General features: G+C 35.2%; 1 long non-coding RNA gene across 1 annotated transcript in view; it reads right to left on the bottom strand.

Annotated features, from left to right (window-relative positions):
- Positions 1-2,067: 2,067 nt before the first annotated feature.
- LOC114897530 overlaps positions 2,068-22,225 on the bottom strand; it is a 492,432-nt gene continuing 472,274 nt past the window's right edge. The window contains exon 4 of the long non-coding RNA XR_003794175.1: positions 2,068-4,614. This is a non-coding gene — a long non-coding RNA (uncharacterized LOC114897530). The remainder of the gene's footprint in view (positions 4,615-22,225) is intronic.

Here is a 22,225-nt window from a genome sequence, read left to right as displayed (position 1 = left end):
AAGGAAAAGTAATCTCTAGGTACAGTATGTTATCTGCTTTGGAAAAACACACAAACAGAAAATTGTGTCAGCATTCTATGCTATTTGATAGTATACATATTCTAGAAAGGCATATACCGTGGGTTATTTGAAAAATAGCAGAAGAACAGAAATTTAAAAATGATGGCTTTACCTAAGTTATGACTACCAATGAATGGGTTAAACAGCCTACATGAAACAAATTATCATTGTTTTATGCTTAGAAAAGTAATACATACTCATGCTGTAAATTTTTTTTTTTTGGTGTCCTGATATGCATACCCTGGTAGCAGTGGGGGCTGAAGCCCATGATGATCTGAGCTACAAAAGCCAGGCCCTTTGTATTGAGGCATGACAATTGTGGAGTGCCATTGAAACTCTAGGGGTGCCTGTGAAATCAGCCTGAGCCATACTGCTTAGCTTTTTCTATACTTTGTTTTCCTTTTAAATTAATTTTTATTGAAGTACAGTTGATTTACAATGTTGTTAGTTTCTGCTGTACAGTAAAGTGAATCAGTTATACATATATCCACTCTTCTTTAGATTCTTTTCCCATATAGGCCATTACAGAGTACTGCGTAGAGAGTTCCCTGTGCTGTACAGTAGGTCCTTATTAGTTATCTATTTTATATATAGTGGATATGTCAATCCCGATCTCCCGATTTGTCCCCCTGCCTTTCCCCCTTGGTAACTGTAAGTTTGTTTTCTACATCTGTGACTCTATTTCTCTTTTGTAAATAAGTTCATTATATCATTTTTTCAGATTCCACATGTAAGCAATATCATGATATTTTGTCCCTCTCTGTCTGACTTACTTCACTCCGTGTGACAATCTCTAGGTCCATCCATGTTGCTGTCTGTCCTGTTATGCTTCCGTCACTCCCTTGCCCATTTTACTGGAGAACAATCTTGCAGTAAATCATTTACATAAAAACTCCCCTTTGAGGCCTGAGTCTAAGGAATGAGACCTAAAAAATATGAGATGATATTAACATTAGAAATATACATATTATGGAAAGGCCTCCAAAGTCAATCATAATTAATGATTTGATAGATATTCTTTATTTTTTGCTTTTCTATGTATGAACAAATACTTGGAAATTATTTCTTTCAAAATAGATTATTGTACTTTTACTGCTTAATGTGATTTTAATGTACTTTTTTTGAGAAAGAAATGTATATTTTATTTTTGTCAAATACTTATATATTATCTGCCAAGCATGGATTTAAGTACTTTATAAATGTTAACTCATGATCATCATAAGTGACCCATGAGGCACAGAAAGGTTAAGGAATTTGCTCAAGTTCACATAGTAAACTATGGAGCCAGGATACAAATCCAGGCAGTGAGGCTTCAAATGGCCCATAGACATATAAAAATGCCTTTGCATTCATTCTAAAGAATTGCATAATTAAAACAGTAAGATATCACTTTTTTTTTTTTTTTTGGCTGTACGTGGGCCTCTCACTGTTGTGGCATCTCCCGTTGCGGAGCACAGGCTCTGGACGTGCAGGCTCAGCAGCCATGGCTCACGGGCCCAGCTACTCCGCGGCATGTGGGATCTTCCCGGACCGGGGCACGAACCCGTGTCCCCTGCAACGGCAGGTGGACTCTCAACCACTGCACCACCAGGGAAGCCCGTGAGATATCACTTTTGCCTATTATACTGGAAAAGATGAAATATTGATAGTTTGATTATAACCTATGCTGATAAGCATGTGAATAAACAAGCATTCTCACATATTGAAGGTGGAACTGTAAATTTAATGGCACCTTTCTGAAGGGCAATTTGACAAAATTTCGGAAAATTATAAATGAATAAACATTAACCAACAATTTTTCTTACAACTATCCTTATAAAAGGACGGGGTTATACACAAGGAGATTTACTCTAGTACTGATTGTAATGAATGTAGTTACTTTTTAAATTTTAAAATAGTCTTAGATTTACAGAACAATAATGAAATAGTACAGAATTCCTTATATATCCCACATTCAATTTCTCATAAGTAAGATGTTAATTCTGATGTTTCTCTAGCTGCTCCAGCTTTTTTATTTTTTAAATTTTTGATTAGAATTAGCATGGCATATCTTTCTAGGGTCCTTTACTTTTAACCTGCATCTTTATATTTTCTACAAGAAATCTACTTTAAATATATACTTGCTTCATATTTTTTATCTGCTCTGACAGTCTCTGCCTTTTAAGTGGTGTATTTATACCATTCACATTTATAATGTTCATAACTAATACCTATTTATTGCATTTGCTGTGTTTTTGTTCTCTTTTGCTGTCTAGTTTTCATTGAGCACTTATATGATTCCATACTAATTTCTCTCTTAGCATATCAATTATATTTACTTTTATTTTTCAGTTGTTGCCCTAGAGTTTACAATATATATTTTAATTTTAAATTTACCTTTGAGTAATACTAATATATCACTTCACCTGTAGTACAAGTACCTTGTGACAATATTCCTAATTTCTCCCTTCTGTTTTTTTTCTACAACTGGTGTCATCCATTTCACTTATCCATATGCTATCGTTACTCAGTACATTCTTACTACTCTTTTAAGCAGTTATATTTTATATTAAGAATAAAAAAAATGAAGGATTTTATTTTAATTCCATTTAATTATTTTCCAATAATCTTCCTTTTATCATTTAACTGAGTATCTGAACTACTTTTCCTTCTGTCTGAAAAAACTTAACATTGCTTTCAGGGAAGGTTTACTGGGGTGAATTTTCTCATTATTGTTTATGAAAATATTTATCCTTCCTTATTTGAAGGTTGATTTCACTGTATTTAGAGTCATACACTTTTTTTTTAACACTTTAAATAACTCCTCTAATTGCTTGCATAGTTTATGTCAAGAAATCAATTGTAATTCTTTTCCTATTCTATAATTATGTGCCCCTCCCCCCTGCTTCTTTCAAAAACTTCCCTTGTGTCTGGTTTTCTACCTTTTGCAAAGAGTAAGCCTAAATGTAGGGCTTTTTGTTTGGTTCTTGTATTTATCCTGTTTGGTATCCTCTGAGCTTACTGAATCTGTGGTTCAGTGTTTGTCTTTAATTTTAGAAAGCCCTCAGCTATTTTTACTTAAAATATTTTGTCTGTTATGTTTTCTCTTTCTGTTTTCTAGTTATGCATATATTACACCTTTTTGTCTTGGATAGTCTGTTCTGGCTTTTTTTTTTTCTTCCCTTTTCTCCTTGCTTTGCATTTCAGTTTGGGAAGTTTCTATTCACTTACCTTCAAATTGCTTGATTCTATCCTCAGCTTGTTTACTGACCATCAAAGGTATTCATCATTTCTATTACAGTGTTTTTGATTTCTAGCATTTCCCTTTGCCTCTTTCTTAGAACTTTCACCTACTACCCTTGTGTTCATGCATGGTAGACTACTCTTTTCTTTAGAGCACCTAACATATTATTCATAGTGATTTCAAATTTTTTATTAACAGTTCCAACATTTGTGTCATATCTGCCTCTGGTCTAATGATTGCTTTGTCTCTTCAGACTGTCTTATCTTGCCTTTAGTCATATCTTGCAACCTTGTAATTTTGTTGAAAGTCAGATATTATGTATCAGTTATGGCTATTGAGGCAAATAGACCTTTCTATTGTGAGGTTTTGTTACTAAGAGTTGGGCCCTGTTTAATATTTGCTTTGGCTATAGGTGCCAGAGGTTTCGCATTTCACATTCCCCTGGTATCCTTGTTTTGTCTTATCTCTTGACTTGGCTTCCCTAGGTAATCTTCCTCAAAGAAAGTCTGTATCTTGCTGCTTTTCAACTACCACTGGTACTACACCGGTGCCCTATTGCTGTGGTAGTAAGGTGTGGGGTCGTGGAGGTGTTCTACAATCTTCTGTTCATGTCTCAGTCATTTAATGGGCTCATCCTTTGGAACTGTGACCTTCATAAGTCTTTCTCCTCAGTGGAATAGCTTTTTTCCCCAACTTCCTTCTCTGGCTGCAGCATGCCCTGTCTATTACCTTGAAGCCTTGAGCTTTATTCATTGTAGGGTTTTGTTTTGTTTTGCCCTTCATGAGTCAGGAAGGATAAAAGGGGCTGCAGTCGGAGGAATGGTCTTTCCCCAGTACAGATAAGTCTCTGGCAAAGTTTTCCCTGTGGAGAGTTATGGAGAAGTCTATGTGAAATATACCAAGGAGACTTTATTTATGGCTCACAATGATTATTCTTCCCCTCCTTCCTGGAGCCATGTGGGGGACGTTCTTAGAACCTCATCATGAGAACCTAGTAGTTTTCCTACAGGTAGAGCCCACAAGAGTATAGGACACTTCTAAGACTGCTGTCCCCAGCAGCTTTTCCTTCCAACACAAGTCTACATTCATTCCCAAGCAGTTCATCAAAATTATCATTTAAATGTTCCTAACAATTATGGTTCCAGCAGCTTCTGCTCCAGGTAAAGAGATTTTGGCTGGTTCTTATTAGATGAGCCTGTACCTCCAAATTTCAGGTGGCAGATTACCCTGCAATCTCTGTCCTCTTGTGGGTCCAGGAAGAGTTGCTTCTTTTCAGTCTGTCCAGTTTCTTGTGGTAAGGACAGGAGTGCTGACTTTTTTACATGTTGGAGCTGAAACCAGAATTGATACTGTTATATTTTAGATAGGACTCTTCTTTCCACGGTATGAAATGTGGCCATATTTGTAAATATCTTATTTTTTCTCAGTTTCATAGCATTATGTTACATCATCTATGAATTTCATGATTTCATAATTAAGGTCAACTATTCCTATTTTTCAGAACTGTTACAGATTATATTCTTAATATTTTGTTTATTTCAGTGGTATTTGGGAAAGGACTAGAGACAAATAGTTTAATATATATTGTTACCTTGAAACACAAAGTCAGCAATTTTGGGATATAAAAAAATTACCTACCATGCAAAAAGGATTAATGGATTCTGTAGTAATCTTCATAGAACAAGTTTTGTACGAAACTCTTCAGAAAGTCAACTAAATTGTGACTAGTTCCTGAATCTTAAAATTAGGTAGAAATATTGGAAGTCAATCATAAAAATGTGATTATTAATGTGGAGGAATAGTTTTATAGATATTTATGTAAATTTGAAAACTGTTGCCTAGTTAAGCAGCAGCAAAAGGCTAAGATAAGTGTTCACAAACACTTTTATGATGTAAAACAAACAGTTTAGCAGAATAAAGATTATGCTGATCATCTGAATGAGCATCAAGGTTAAAATTAAATTAAAATTGAAATAAATTAAGGAAATGCATTAGAATGTGGAATCTTTTTAAAGGTAGATGTTTGAATATGTGCAACACACGTAGTAAGATGATATAAAAATGAAGAAAATTATGAAAAAAAACTATTGAATTCTAAAACTCTGAAATAAATTGATAGTGGGTTTTTCCCCCAAATCTCTGTTTCTTCTTTATATGTGTTGACTATTTCAAAAACCAAATACAGCTTAAAAAAAAAAGTGACACTAGCCCTTAAGGAATATCCAATTGTGGAAACAAAATAAAGCTCTATAAATATAATACACATATACATAAAACATAAGTGTAACCATAAATGTAGTTGTCAGAATTTATGTGGATACCTGTGGGAAAACAGTGCGCATGTGGATTTGACTGTGTTACAGACTGAATTTAAATGGAATGACTTTTACTAATTTGCAGTCTATCTAAATTTCCATTCAGTAGGAGGCTGTAATCTAATTTATAGTTGTATTCAAAATAAATTAGAATGGTCTGAGGTTGGAATGTAAAATATTTTTGGCATAAACATTTAAAAATGACCACAATCGTGTGTGGTATTTTTTTTTTTTTTGATTTTTGGGCTTTTTTGGCCCCCCCCTTTTTTTTTTTTTTACTGATGCTTTTAAAAATGGTAATTAAGCACATATATATTTGGGATTCTAATCTGCACTGAACGATATGGTTTAGTATCAAGAAGTATATGACATAAACTATAACTCAAGTGATGCTACCTTACCTGAGGAACTAAAATGTTCATAAAACGACAATCAGTAGCACAGTCAGCTTAAAATTACGACCTAATTTTTGGACTGCTTTTCCAGTGCTGGAAAAGCACTGGTCTGGAGAGCAGTGGTCTTCAAAATGGGGTCCACATATTTCTGAGGGTATGCCAAAATGTCCTGAGTATATACATACAGATAACTTAAAAGACGTTAACATCACATCTTCAACCTCTGTACATACTTTTCTTAAAATTAATCAGCCAGATTATACCAGCATTTACCCATTTTCTAAAGAAAGGCATTTCTTCTTTCTTAGTCTAGGCATTGCCCTGAGTGTAAAATATCCTGGAGCAATGTATAAAGAAGATGCACTGCATACTGGTGTTCCTATTGAGAAAATGTGAGACTAGTGACTAGGAAACACATTTATTTCAAGTCAAGTGGTCTTCAACTCTTGGCTCAGGGCAAAAATTGAGTAAAACCAGAACCAAGCTATTAACCAATGAAACATAGGGTTTATTTCTGATGGTAGAGTACTATATGATTTTTGAGTTTTAAATCAGTAGGGGTTTAAATAATTGTGACACTGCTATATCACAGCACATTTCTTTCTGTTTTACTTATTTATGTGAAGAAGTTTTCTCAGTGGTTATGGTAACAAAGTTGAAAAAGAAAAGTAGAGCTGATGCAGAACACTGCCATATTCAACCAATAAATAAGACTGATTTAGAGATCCATAAACTAAATTCAAAGGCTTATTAATTTAAGATGTATTTTGAAAAAGTGTTCATTTCATTTGTATTTAATATTTATGCATGACAGGCATTTATTTAAATCAATTATATATATAAGTAATAATTATTACTACTTAATCCCGAGAAAATTTATTTAAATATTTGACCCTTATAATTACATAAATGCAGTTTAATATGTATATATATTTTGCAAGAGAAAATCAATAAAATATTTTAAGCATAAAACAGTTTAAATTTTTGGAATTATAAATATGCCTTCAATGAAAAGCAAGAATGACCTTTTTTGGGTCTTACAGAGACTTTTGACATAGTTTTTAAATTAATGAAATATGGTACCAAATAGCTATGATACATAAACTTGATTACATTTTAAATAATATGATAATTTTTGTTTAGAATCACCCTATATACAATATATTGGAAATTATTTACTTATAAATGCTGAATTTTGTGAAGAAAAATTTGACAAATTGTATGTGCAAGGGATCTGACAGTTTGTAAAGTTCTTTAAGGGGTAGTTATATAAAATATTCAAAGCTACTGCTGTACATAATATAAGAGCAAGGATCTAGATCTGGTGAGAAGAGATCGGTGAGACGGGGGACATAAGATGAGCACTGAGGGAGAGGTGTCATCAGTCTTAGAGACAAGCAAGTGATGGGGGTAAGTATCTGGATAGATAGGAGTGTAGACATTATAAGGAGATCCAGCCATAAAATAGTGTGTCAGAACTATGTGATGGGATTGAAATGCTGGTGTCCTGCAAAATTATGGAAATCCTTAAAAATTAAACAATTTTGGGTTTGATTTATGAGCAAGTTAATATCTTTTGAAAGTTTTTGAGCTTGAGAGTTCAAGCATTATATTAACAATTGTATTTATATATAATTTTACTTACATATTGATTGATAAATGATTTATATAGTACACACTATATTGTCACAATTTCTCTTAATAATTATAATAAGTATTATATTATTTTTAGCTATGACATAAATTTCTATCCAATCATTTAAGGAAAATAAAAATCACTGTGTCACACCGTGTTGCTGAGAGTGTCAGGAAGATTCAGGTAAAAGAGTAGAACAGGCCTGAAAGCTGTCTCAGAGGAGAACTGTTAAGGGGCGTTTATATAATCCCAGGGATATTTAGAAAATATGGTATCACTTATGTTGCTTTCAACAATATAACATGGGGCTTCCCTGGTGGTGCAGCGGTTGGGAGTCTGCCTGCCAATGCAGGGGACACGGGTTCGAGCCCTGGTCCACGAAGATTCCACATGCCGCGGAGCAAACTAAGCCCGTGTGCTGCAACTACTGAGCCTGCTCTCTAGAGCCCGTGAGCCACAACTACTGAGCCTGCAAGCCACAACTACTGAAGCCCGCACGCCTAGAGCCTGTGCTCTGCAACATGAGAGGCCACCGCAGTGAGAAGCCCGCGCACCCCAACGAAGAGTAGCCCCCGCTCGCCGCAACTAGAGAGAAGCCCATGAGCAGCAACAAAAGACCCAGCACAGCCAAAAATAAATTAAAAAAAACAACAACAGTATAACATAACATTCCTTTCCAAGAAGTTAGATGTCTTCACTAGGTAGCCAAAAGCTTCGCATTCCTCTTCCTCGCATTCCTCACATTCAGGTTAGCACCTGACATACGGTCCTGCTCAGTAGTCTAGGTATATTGTTAAGGAATTGTTAAGTAAAAACTGTTTCAGTACAAATAGTGGTTATCCTTATAGTTAGTACCATATAGGCTGTGGTTATTGCTTGCAAAATTAATTTTCACTTATATCAAAATGCCTGCACTTAAACCCAGCACCATAAAACAAACGAAAGGAGGGCCAGAGGGGAAACAAAGATTTTGAAGACTTTACTTCAGGACTGAAAATAGGGAAAAGAAACAAGACTACAAGTGATCTCTTCGGACACAGTGCATAAAAACACAGAAGACAAAGGCCAACCCTTGGAAAATTCCCAGGGGTAAGACAGAGCAAAACTAGCCAAGGGATAAAACAAATCAATCATTAGAGTCATGTTGAAAGGCATTCAGAATACTGTAGTGATAGTACAGGCAGGGCAAAACAAAAAAACAAAACAAAACCTACATTTAAAGAAGACCATGATCAGCAGTGACAAAAGAGAAAGACAGAGCAATGGTTTTGAGTGGAAAACCATCTGAGGATTCTGGTGTGAAAAAAGAAAAAGATACATATCAAACTTTATTGACCCAAATCCGTAACTGCGCTATAATTGTGTGGCTTTCCAAATAAGAAGACCCATCTAAGCACCGAGATAAAGGAGTTCCACTTAGAACACAGCCTGTGGTTCTCAACACCAGGGAATATAGAACCTGGAATTCCAGGCTGAGAGTGCCGGAAATACTGGTGCACACCTGTGTTTGAAGAAACTTGCCTTCAACGTTTTAAAAAACTAGGTTGACATTAACCTGGTGTTGTGAGAATACTGACTTCAGGTGCAGATCAATGCCTTCTTAAAATAGTGTCTGATAATTTAGAATGGTTATTTAGCTGCCCTTTACACTGATTCCAGAAGAGCATATTGTACTAAAAAATATTTGATCTTATTTTTTCCCAAAGATACAGCCATAATGTAAGAAGAGAACTGGGGAGATATGAAAAATTATGGGATATTTCAGTAAAAATCAACATCTTTTAGATAGAAAAGCAGCATTCAATGCCAATAAACATAATTGAAATATTCAAAACTTGTGTATCTATTTGAACAAGATAGCTTTTATTCTGCCTCCTATCAGTAACTTATATGATGCTTAACATGGTATGAGAACTCTTCTAGATGCTTAAAGGAGTAAATAATATAATTACTATAATTACCACATGAAATAGATGATAAAATTCCTAGCTGTTTGCTTTTTCTTTAAAAATTAGCATGCAAAATAAAAACAGGATTGTAAGTATGTATAAAAACTGCAATATATATCTGTTTTAAAGTCATTAGGAAATAGTGATAAGTCTGAGGTAAAGGCAAAATTTTTTTCACAAGGGAAATACTTCTACATCTTTATCTTACTAGTAGTAAAGCTGAGACAGATTTATTTTACATGTATAAAAAGAAAAGATTGCATTTTTGTTGTCAAGTGATAACAATTTCACTGTAACCTTCAAGACTATCTTGTGTTACTTTTAGACAAGATGGATGTGTTACTAAAATAAAATGATGGATAAGCTGAGATACTGTGGAAATACAAATCATGGAAAAAGGGAAGTTCAAGGGAAGTGAAAGTATTAAAAGTGAGATTGATTGCTCTGGCAGTAAGTAAGAGTGGATTGGATTTCAAACATTTTAAGTAGATCCTCAAGACCTCCAACATTTACATATGGAAGTTCAGGATCACATATTGTTTAAACTTTGAAACTGCACATGTATCCAGTATCATATTCGTTATGGCATTTCCATCTTGATGTTTATACGAAGTAGGGTGGCTAAGAATGAATTTATTCAATCTAGCACTTAATAAAAGGCAAATTAACTAACTATATTGTAACATAAAAGATCGTATATTACTGTAATTCATTGCGACGTCTTCTGCCCAAGAACCCACAAGCAGTAAGTAGGTCACTGAGATGGAAAATGAATCACTGCAGTATGCTGTTTGAGGTGTGGAATAAGGGTGACGGTAGTCAAAGAGGCATTCCCATAATGATCCTTCTATAGCATTACCTCTTACATCTTCAGTACAGGTAACAACTTTTTACCATATAATTTCTTTGGACTAACCCCCTTTTTGGCATAAATGCTTTTTTTTTAACCTCAAACATACTAGACTATATACCTTATAAAAAGTCATATGTTGGGCCTCCCTGGTGGCGCAGTGGGTGAGAGTCCACCTGCCGATGCAGGGAACGCGGATTCGTGCCCCGGTTCGGGAAGGTCCCACATGCTGCGGAGCGGCTGGGCCCGTGAGCCGTGGCCGCTGGGCCTGCGCGTCGGGAGCCTGTGCTCCACAACAGGAGAGGCCACAGCAGTTAGAGGACCGCGTACGGCAAAAAAAAAAAAAAAAAAAGTCATACGTTGACATTTGGTCTTAGGTGAAAACCCACTCATCAGTTTACTTGACACGCCAGTGTTCTGGTGAGCAAAATACTTGAAGCACAGCGATAGAGTGAGGCTATCAAGGCAGTGCGGTAAGAAGCTTCAGGCCCTTGTTGCCCACAGCCACACTGAAGACGCAACTGGAGACGAGCTGAAACTCTGGAAAATGGTCAGTCAAGAAAATGACGCACTCAAAATGGACGGCATTTTACTAGCCCCTGCTCTGACCCCCCAAAGTGCAGCACGGTGGGGTGTATGAGACGACCCTCTGGCCCATTTCCCTCCGTTTTAGTTGCAGGGAACAGAGTAAACCTTATTTGCCCTGTTCTAACCTGCTTGGGGGCTACCTGAGGGATTGGCTTCTGTTCCACCTAACTGAAAACTCTGATGGGGAAATCTGCATAGCTGGGATCTCAGGCTCTGAAAAGCTATGGGGAGCAGTGGGCACAGCCTGTGAAAGCCGAAAGGGGCTACAGACCCGCAATCAGCGGGGACAAAAGATTATGGGTAGAGTAATAATAGAACATCTAAGGTACTGAGAAGAAGCTTGGGAGAGAAAAGTCATTTTAAAACATATTTGTATATGGGGAATGGGCAAAAGAACACTCAGAAATGTGGAGTGAGGCATGGCCAGAAAAGATGTTAGAAGATTTTACACCTTGGAACCAGGTTGATCCCAAGGCTCAGAACATGCCCTGCTAACTAATGAAATTCCTCCCTAGCACAAAGCAAGTTAGTGAAGACTGGGAGAGGTGACTGTTTTTCGTTTTACAGAATGCCAATTTTCAACAAAAATCACAAGGCTTACAAAGAAATGGGAAAACGTGACACATTCACAGGAAGAAATAAAGTGGTAGATATTGTTCTTGAAGAAACACAGAGGGGGATATTACTACTGATCTTAAACAAAGAAAAACGTCCAGAATATATAAAGAAAACCCGATACTCAACAACAAATAAATGAACAGTTTAATTCAGAATTGGGCAAAGGACTTGTAAAGAACTTCATCAGTGATGGAAGAACATTAAAGCATTGCTATAATCTCTAAAATATTTTTCTCCAAGTGTAACTCTTGGTATTCTGTCACTTGCCAAAATTTGAGCATTTCAACATAAATTTTTCAAATAAGAAATGATAGTAGTTAAGAGTTGCCACTGTTTAAGATACTCATGTAATTCAGTGACTAGACTGAAATCTTTGAATAAATTGACTTTCTCAAGGTAGAAACCCCAATATGAGCCAGTCTTGTCATTTGCATTTTAGAGGTAAGAAAACTCTAATTTAGAAGTTTGAATAACTTGTTCAAACCACACGACTAAATTGGTTAAGTGAAGACTTGAATTATTTACTTTTCTCCCTTAACACTGGTTTAAATTCAGATACACTAGCAATAGCAATAACCAATATTAACGATAGCATTCTGCCATTAACCACAGGATGTCTATATATTATGCTTCCATTTCCCAAGTTTGTAGTAGTCCTATCACATGACCTTTAAAGAAGCATTTATTTTTTAAAAGTAAATTAGATTTTCTGTACAAACAAAAAATGGAAACTAAGACATTTTACTTGTTACTTCAAACATGAGACAATATTTATTGTCACTTCCATAATTTATTAGCAATAGAATAAAATGTAGTAAGTTTAAGTTAATTATAGCTCATATGTTAGGATTTTTTATTGTCTGCTGCTTTTAGACAAATGTGTGATCTTTCCCATGATTCTTAGTTCAGGCTATCATAAGACCAATACTATTAGCAGGAATAGTCATGTGGGCTTAGTTGGCATTCTTCATAGAAATTTCAGTACACCACAGGCTAGAGAAGACATTATTTGCAGAGTAATTACATATTCTGTTTCCTGGGACAATGTCTTCTATATATAGAACTGAATATTGTTAGATGACTTGTATCATTTTAGAAGACTTATAACACAGGTTTTATAAAAAAAATTTTATTGGGGTATAGTTGATTTACAATGTTGTGTTAGTTTCAGGTGTACAGCAAAGTGAATCTGTTACACATATATACATTCTTTTTTAGATTCTTTTCCCATATAGGCCATTACAGAATATTGAGGAGAGTTCCCTGTGCTATATAGTAGGCCCTTATTATCTATTTTATATATAGTAGTGTGTATGTGTCAATCCCAATCTTCCAATATATCCCTCCCCCACTTACCCCCTAGTAACTGTAAGTTTATTTTCTACATCTGTGACTCTGTTTCTGTTTTGTATAATAGATAAGTTCACTTGTAGCCTTTTTTTACATTCCACATATAAGTGATATCATATGATGTTTGCTTTACTCTGGCTGACTTACTTCACTCAGTATGACAATCTCTAGGTCCCTCCATGTTGCTGCAAATGGCATTATTTCATTATTTTTTGTGGCTGAGTAATATTCCATTGTATGTATGTATGACATCTTCTTTATCCATTTCTCTGTTGATGGACACTTAGGTTGCTTCCATGTCTTGGCTATTGTAAATAGTGTTGCAATGAACACAGGGGTGCATGTATCATTTCAAATTATGGTTTTCTCCATATATATGCCCAGGAGTGGGATTGCTGGAGCATTTGGTAGTTCTATTTTTAGTTTTTTAAGGAATCTCCATACTGTTCTCCATAGTGGCTGAACCAATTTACATTCCCACCAACAATGTAGGGGGGTTCCCCTTTCTCCACACCCTCTTTCAGCGTTTATTGTTTGTAGGTTTTTGATGATGGCCATCCTGACTAGTGTGAGGTGATAACCTCATTGTAGTTTTGATTTGCATTTCTTTACTAAGTAGTAAAGTTGAACATCTTTTCATGTGTTTGTTGGCCATCTGTATTTCTTCTTTGGAGAAATGTCTATTTAGGTCTTCTGTCCATTTTTTGATTGGGTTTTTTGTTTTTCTTATACTGAGCTGCATGAGCTGTTGTATATTTTGGAGATTAATCCCTTGTCAGTTGCTTTGTTTGCAAATATTTTCTAACATTCTGAGGGTTGTTTTTTCCTCTTGTTTATGGTTTCCTTTGCTGTGCAAAAGCTTTTAAGTTTAATTAGGTCCCATTTGCTTATGCTCGTTTTTATTTTCATTACTCAAGGAGGTAGATCAAAAAAGATCTTGCTGCAATTTACATCAGAGAGTGTTCTCCCTGTGTTTTCCTCTAAGAGTATTATAGTGTCTGGCCTTACATTTAGGTCTTCAATCCATTTTGAGTTCATTTTTGTGTGTGGTGTTTCTTTCTGATCTTTCGTTGTCAGTGTATAGAAATGCAGGAGATTGCTGTGCATTAGTTTTGTATCCTGCAACTTTACCAAATTCATTGATGAGCTCTAATAGTTTTCTGGTAGAATCTTTTTTTTTTTCTTTTAATATCTTTATTGGAGTATAATTACTTTACATTTTTGTGTTAGTTTCTGCTGTATAACAAAGTGAATCAGCTATACATATACATACATACTCATATCCCCTCCCTCTTGCGTCTCCCTCCCACCCTCCCTATCCCACCCCCTAGGTGGTCACAAAGCACTGAGCTGATCTCCGTGTGCCATGTGGCTGCTTCCCACTAGCTATCTATTTTACATTTGGTAGTGTATATGTGTCCATGCCACTCTCTCACTTCGTCCCAGCTTATCCTTCCCCCTCCCCATGTCCTCAAGTCCACTCTCTATGTCTGTGTCTTGATTCCTGTCCTGCCCCTAGGTTCTTCAGAACCTTTTTTTTTTTTTTTAGATTCCATATATATGTGTTAGCGTATGGTATTTGTTTTTCTCTTTCTGACTTACTTCACTCTGTATGATGGACTCTAGGTCCACCCACCTCACTACAACTAACTCAATTTCGTTTCTTTTCATGGCTGAGTAATATTCCATTGTATATATGTGCCACATCTTTATCTGTTCATCTGTCGATGAACACTTAGGTTGCTTCCATGACCCAGCTATTGTAAACAGTGCTGCAATGAACATTGTGGTACATGACTCTTTTTGAGTTATGGTTTTCTCGGGGTATATGCCTAGTAGTGGGATTGCTGGGTCATATGGTAGTTCTGTTTTTGGTTTTTAAGGACCCTCCATACTGTTCTCCATAGTGGCTGTATCAACTTACATTCCCACCAGCAGTGCAAGAGGGTTCCTTATTCTCCACACACACTCTCCAGCATTTATTGTTTGTAGATATTTTGATGATGGCCATTCTGACTGGTGTGAGGTGATACCTCATTGTGGTTTTGATTTGCATTTCTCTAATGATTAGTGATGTTGAGCATCCTTTTGTGTGTTTGTTGGCACTCTGTATATCTTCTTTGGAGAAATGTCTATTTAGATCTTCTGCCCATTTTTGGATTGGGTTGTTTGTTTCTTTGATATTGAGCTGCATGAGCTGCTTGTATATTTTGGAGGTTAATCCTTTGTCAGTTGCTTCATTTGCAAATATTTTCTCCCATACTGAGGGCTGTCCTTTTGTCTTGTTTATGGTTTCCTTTGCTGTGCAAAAGCTTTAAAGTTTCATTAGGTCCCATTTGTTTATTTTTGGTTTTGTTTCCATTTCTCTAGGAGGTGGGTCAAAAAGGATCTTGCTCTGGTAGAATCTTTATGGTTTTGTATGTATAGTATGTCATCTGCAAACAGTGACAGTTTTATTTCCTTTCCAATCTGGATTTCTTTTTCTTCTCTGATTGCTGTAGCTAGAACTCCCAAAACTATGTTGATAAATAGTGGTGAGAGTGGGCATCCTTGTCTTGTTCCTGATCTTAGAAGAAATACTTCCAGTTTTTCACCTTTGAGAATGTTTGCTGTGGGTTTGTTGTATATGGCCTTTATTATGTTGCTGTCATTTGTCATATATGGCCTTTTTTATGTTAATATAGGCTCCCTGTATTCCCACTTTCTAGAGAGTTTTTATCATAAATGGGTGTGGAATTTTGTCAAAAGCTTTTTCTGAATATACTGAAAGGATCATACAGTTTTTATTCTTCAATTTGTTGATGTGGTGTATCACACTGATTGATTTGCGAATATTGAAAAATCCTTGCATCCCTGGGATAAATCCCACTTGATCATGGTGATCCTTTTACTGTGTTGTTGGATTCGGTTTGCTACCATTCTGTTGAGGATTTTTGTGTCTGTGTTCATCTGTGATATTGGCCTGTAATTTCCTTTTTTTGTGGTATCTTTGTCTGGTTTTGGTATCAGGCCTGATAGTGGCCTTGTAGAATGAGCTTTGGAGTGTTCCTTCCTCTGAAATTTTTTGGAGGAGTTTCAGAAGGGTAGGTGTTAACTCTTTAGATGTTTGATAGAATCCACCTAACACAGGCTTATTTTTAACAAGCTGACAATTTTAGGGAAAACAAAATCTAGTAATTCTTTGTTAGTCTGAGACCCTTGAAATAGTTACATTGCTTTGCATATGAATAAATATAGGGATAAAATAAGGAATATAAATGAGAATATAGATGTAGATATTGCTGTAGATGTAGATACAGACATAAATAGTGATAGAGAAAGGGGACACTAGAAGTGAATTTTGGATTTTAAAATCCTTATAATTAAGCAGTTTTAGACTTTCAATAGAGTCTAAACATAATTCAACAATAAAAGATACTTCATTCAAACCTTATTTCTTTAGGACTAATATTCAGCTTTTGCCTTAGTTTCACTTTAACCTTGGTGAGATTCTGTATAGGCTACCTGAAAGCAGAGAAATTATAAATAGATGACATGTTGAGAATATTATCAGAATTAATGTTATATTTATTTTTACATAATTATAGTATTGAACTAAACATCTAGAAAGTAATTTTTTTTTTCCACTTTCAGTGTTTTTTTCCAGAGTTATCTACCTTGAGTACACTTTCAGGTGCAGCTGCTGCTGGAAATTCAGGTGAAGGCCATGTCAAGGGCATGTGTTTAAACATCTATCTTTAGTACAGAAATGATGCCCTCTTCACAGGGCTTTACCCTCACCATTTTTACTTTTCATTTATTTGCAGTGACCTTGTTAATAAGAACCCTAAAAGAAATCTCTGGCCTCAACTTTGATTCATCTTATTACATTTCAAAAGTTACTAAACTTAGTTTTATATTTCTTATATTAAAGATAAACATACTATCCATCAAGTTATGTTTCTTGTAGGAAGCGAAAAAGTTCAGTTAATTCAATTCAAACTGCAGTTTTAATGCGATCAGTATCTAAAAATTCCCTGAACATCAGGGTGATTTTACACACGTGGGTAGGACTGTAGAAATACTTCTGGCTTTGTAACACTTTGTATAAGAGAAACACTATTTTGAAAACCGTGTAGTCATTTAAAGAGGGATGCTCTGGTTCATTTTCTTTAAAACACTTCAATATGTCTACTTCGGAAAAGACCTGTGTTTTAGTCCTTCTCCCAGATGCTAAAATATCTGTTAGGCCTACTCAGTGTTTCGAAAAGAAATGTTTATTTCTTTACTGCATCAAAAGTATTTTCTTTCTCTATGTATTTTAAACAATTTGAACATATAAATCATATCCTTGGTATTTATATGTCCTGAGGTATTTGCATCTAAACGACATTCAGTGAAAATGGAACACTGCTGGGGATGACTTGCAGCCATAGAATATCAAGTGCTAATGATCTTCCTTCTCTTAATAATATGAACAAGATGACAGAATTATCTGTAGGTTTTCATGCTTTTAAATTTTGTTTTTCCTTTCCTTCCTGCTGTAAGGCCCATCTGTGGATACAGGCTTCTGCCTAATAAATAGGGGAAAGGGGCAGGTGTGAATTCGTAGACTGGAAACTCGGGAGGAAAAGATTGATGTGCTGATTTGTTTTTGTATACCTGCCCGAAAGCTGAGGGATGAGTGTAATCTAATGATCATAAATAATAGACACCCTCATCAGCTGGGGTGGGAAAGTAAATGGCGGCAGTCTCCATCAGAGGGAGGAGGACCAGCTGTTGCTGCTACCAATGAACAGAATTAGAGGAAAGCTTTCCCCAAAACAGCCGAAAGCAGCTGGGAAGGACAGTGCAGACCTGCCTCTTCAGTCAAACAAAAACTTTTTTCCTTCAACAACGTAGAAATTTGAGAGTACATTTATTGTTCAATGAAAAATTGGATGCAGAGACATTCATAAGTACTTCTCCCACTCTTTTAAGAGGTTTAGTGATCCTGTTATATTTTCCCCTTTTCCAGTGGGAAAAGAAACCAAGCTTCCTTCTTTTCCAGGACAAATTATTTAGTGGCAAATTATTTAGTCATGAAAAGTCATTAAGTGAATAATGATGAGATTCTCTTTTAATTACTTGGTTATTGTTACCAATGTCATGGTTATTGTTACCAATGTCATCATGGCTATCAAATAATAAAAATACCTCCCTGGTGGCGCAGTGGTTGGAAGTCCGCCTGCCGATGCAGGGGACACGGGTTTGTGCCTCGGTCTGGGAAGATCCCACATGCTGCCGAGCGGCTGGGCCCGTGAGCCATGGCCGCTGAGTCTGCGCGTCCGGAGCCTGTGCTCCGCAATGGGAGAGGCCACAACAGTGAGAGGCCTGTGTACTGCCAAAAAAAAAAAAAAAAAACCTCCAGAATTTGAAATGAAATGAAAATGATATATTCAAGGGGTGTTTTTTAAAGCTCTAAAAATGACTTCCATATATATTTTCCATTTCTTCATTACAAAAAATATTGGAAGGAGATAAGGCATGTATTATAACCAGTTAATAGCTAATCAAGAGAAAATAGTCATACAGGTAGGTAGTGAGAGAGTCTGACCTGCATGTAATTTATTCCTCTGGAGTCCTTCACTCTTTCCATATCCTATTTCACTCTCTTTAATAATATATTGTTAAAATACATCCTTAGCATTCCTTCTTTTTATTACAGGCTGTCATTTTTCCTTACAAATGACAATGTCTCATGCTTCTTTCAGGTAATTAAATATCTCTCAGAAAAGATGGTCATACTATGATTTAGCCTCACATTTCCATATTCATAAACTCTTCATTTAGAAGAGGTAACTTCTTTCTGCTTGCAGATGAAATTCAATTTCCATATTGACTGCACACGAACACTTGAAATACATTACCATTACAAGTTAACAACAATATGTTAACTTGTATTGGAATGCATATTTACATATAGCTCAGAGTAGCCACTGAAATTGGCCACTCTGGGAAAGAAAGGAAGAAAACTCTGTTCCACTCCAAAAGTCCTTGTTCTAAAACTTCACCAAGTGAACTCATCATGTTAAGGTCATGTCATTAGCTATGAGGCTGGGCTTCAACTCAGTAGCAAAATGTCAAGAGTTTGAATGGAAAAAGATAATCTAATATATATTTGGATCAAAAGGAAACTATAACTTTGAAAGTCACACGTCAAAAGGAAATTTGGTTCTATCTCTATGGTCTGTCTTGCTGTTAAATGATATTCTTGAGAGTCAGAAACCATTTACAAAATAATAGAATGGCCAGGAATTATTTATTAGGAACAGAAATTTCCTGTCTTCCTTTCTAAACATCTCAAGCATGGCAATATACATCAGTCGTTCAAAGATTCTTCAAGCTGTTTGTTATAACTGATTGTTTTTCATTTATTTTTGAGCCCAGAGCATATTCTTACTGTGTAGTACTTTGATTTCATGAAACTTACAGAAACCACTCAAAATCATTTTATAAGTAACATTTTCTGTTACTAATACATGTTTTGATTTGGTGTGTTTTCAAAACACAATTATTTTAAAATTCAAGTAGAATGCAACAACACTTTCTTTAGATCTAAACTAAGTTTTAGTTTCAAATAGGTTAACTAAGTTCGCATGTTATAAATACATTTTAAATTGTTAGGAATTTATTGAATAGATAATATTTGCAAAGGTAAAATAAAATTCAAACAATGAAGGCATATATATATATGTATATGTACATATCTCTATACATATATATGTGTATATAGACGTATGTGTGTATGTGGATAAACCAAAATGAAAGTTAATCTTCCAGTGACCTTTTGTCCTCTGGGACTCAGATTTCCACAAATGCCACCATAGAAGAAGCAACTGTCAAGTGTTGCTTGTATAGTAATCCAGTAATTGTCATTCACCTTTTCCATTACTCCTTCCATCCTAGATGCTACACACCATAGACACTGTTCTACAAACTCTTTCCATATAGCATTTTGCTCTGGGGGTGGGGTTCATATCAGTGATGGCTGTGACACATTGGTTTTTTCGGTTTCATAGTACTTCATTGCAAGGGGATATTATACTTCATTAGTTTTGTGTTGTTGGACACTAAATTGGTTTGTATATTTTGTTACTACAAACATACCCCAATGAATAGCATTGTATTATACATACCTATCTTTACGTATATACCCATGGGCTCATAGTTGGATGTAAAATCTTAAACATTGGGTTGCTAAATCAAATTATGTGACATGTGATAATTCTGATAGATATTAGCTAATTAACTAGACCAAAACTGGGAGTGGTTCTTGTTATGGGAGTGTTCCTCACTCCACACTCTGAGCAGCAAGTTATTATCACACTAGCTTTCTTAATTTGTAGTAATATATATATATATATATATATATATATATATATCATGATTTTAATTTTCAAATTATTATTTACAGTGAGAATATTTGTGTAAATGTTATTTGTATTTATGTTTCAGTATTTTTTTCCTAATGACCTGTCAGTTAAATCCCTGTTTGTCTTGTATCCGTATCAACTGGTGTTAAGGAAACATGCCCTATTCATGTGTATAGGTTGCAAATATTTTCTCAGTTTGAATTTTTTATGCTTTAAGTTTTTTACATTAGCACTTTTCATTCAAAAATGGTACTTTGATGTATGGCAGAAATATGACTTCAAGATTATATTTTTAATATGCTGATTTCAAAAATATAATTGCTTAATATCCCATGATTTCTTCAAATAATTTTGTGGTGCATCTTTAGTATTTAAATCTACTATTGATGATTAACTTGCAGTTAAATTGTTATAAAGAGTGAAGGAGGGAAGGAACGATTTTGCCTAGATGACTATCCAGCAATCCCAATGTCATTTACTTAATACTCAATTATTGATTATCCACTTATTTTGAATGCCACTTTTATCATATGTTAAAATATTTTTCTATTTCCGGTCTTTATTGTGTTGAGCTGTGTGTGTGCACAATTACTATGATACCATAAATTCTGTAGCTCTGCAATATGTTTCAGTATCCAATAGGACTGGCCTCCTCAATATTACTAAATTTTAGAATATCTCTGCCCAGTTTTCATTTCACTTTTTCATATTTAAAGTTTACATAGCTGACAAAGCTGTTAGTATTTTTATGGAGATCATATTTGTTCAGGAAGGGTTGACATATTTATAATACATGGTTTCTTTATCCAACCTTAGTGTTTACCAGTGCAGTTTATATTATTTTGATCAGCAATGATATAGAGATACAGAGAAGGTGAGAGGGAGCGATCTGAAGAACTTATGATGATGTCTAGCTCTGTGAATTTTTGTTGTTATTGAGACATTGGTTGTTTCCATAGGTATTTACTGTCTAATAATTCTTAATATTGTGTGTATTGCTCCTTTGAAGTGTTAACTAGCTTACCTGAGGATTTCTATCTATAAACTTGTAAAATGTGCACACACACAATCACTTTGCTACTGCTGTTTATTTCTTACCAATTTTGTACTTTTTTCTTTCTCTTGTTTTTACATCATCTACTCAAAGAGAACAATGTTAATGATAATAGTAAGCAGCCTTGATTTTTTTCTGATATCAGAGAAGACTATCTTGGATTTTGGCTTTGAACATGACTCCAGCTTAGCATGCACGCCTCACCTTGCATACTGAACACCAGGAGGGACAGCATAGTGTAGAGATTCTGGGCACTGGATCCAGAGCCCTTTCCAGCTCAGCCCCCTTCTTTCATGTCCTTGAATGTTACAAATTTCTAATGTTGGAAAAAGGATCTGACATTCTTTAAAAAAACAGTATCAATGCGGAATTATTAAAAGTGGCTTAAATATTACCCTGTAAATGGGAACAGGCTCATAACTGTACAAAAATCTTTTTAAAACCATACGTCAAAGAATAATTTCCTTGTTATATAAACCCTTACAGAGTATACAACATTTAAAAATATCCTCAGTGCATTTTGAGAGGCTTGGATAATTTTCACACCAAAAAAGAATGATGGATCAACATCAAAGTACAAACACTTCACAGGTTAAAAAAAAAAGTGCTCTTATGAACAAGTAAAAATGCCAAGGACTACATTTCAAAAGTTACTAGTTATATTTTGAAATTTTTGTCATTTATCATAATGACCTTTAAAGCAGATTATATAACCTATGGTTCTATTTTATATCACAGTACTGTTATATGTATGACTGCTTTAATGATTAAATATTGAATTTATAGTAAAAGT

The sequence above is a fragment of the Monodon monoceros genome, unplaced genomic scaffold (assembly GCF_005190385.1).
Source record: "Monodon monoceros isolate NGI ecotype Baffin Bay Population unplaced genomic scaffold, NGI_Narwhal_1 Super_Scaffold_17, whole genome shotgun sequence".
Lineage (NCBI taxonomy): Eukaryota > Metazoa > Chordata > Mammalia > Artiodactyla > Monodontidae > Monodon > Monodon monoceros.
The sequence above is the reverse complement of the archived record's forward strand: the minus strand, read 5'-3'. Positions and strand labels throughout refer to the sequence as shown.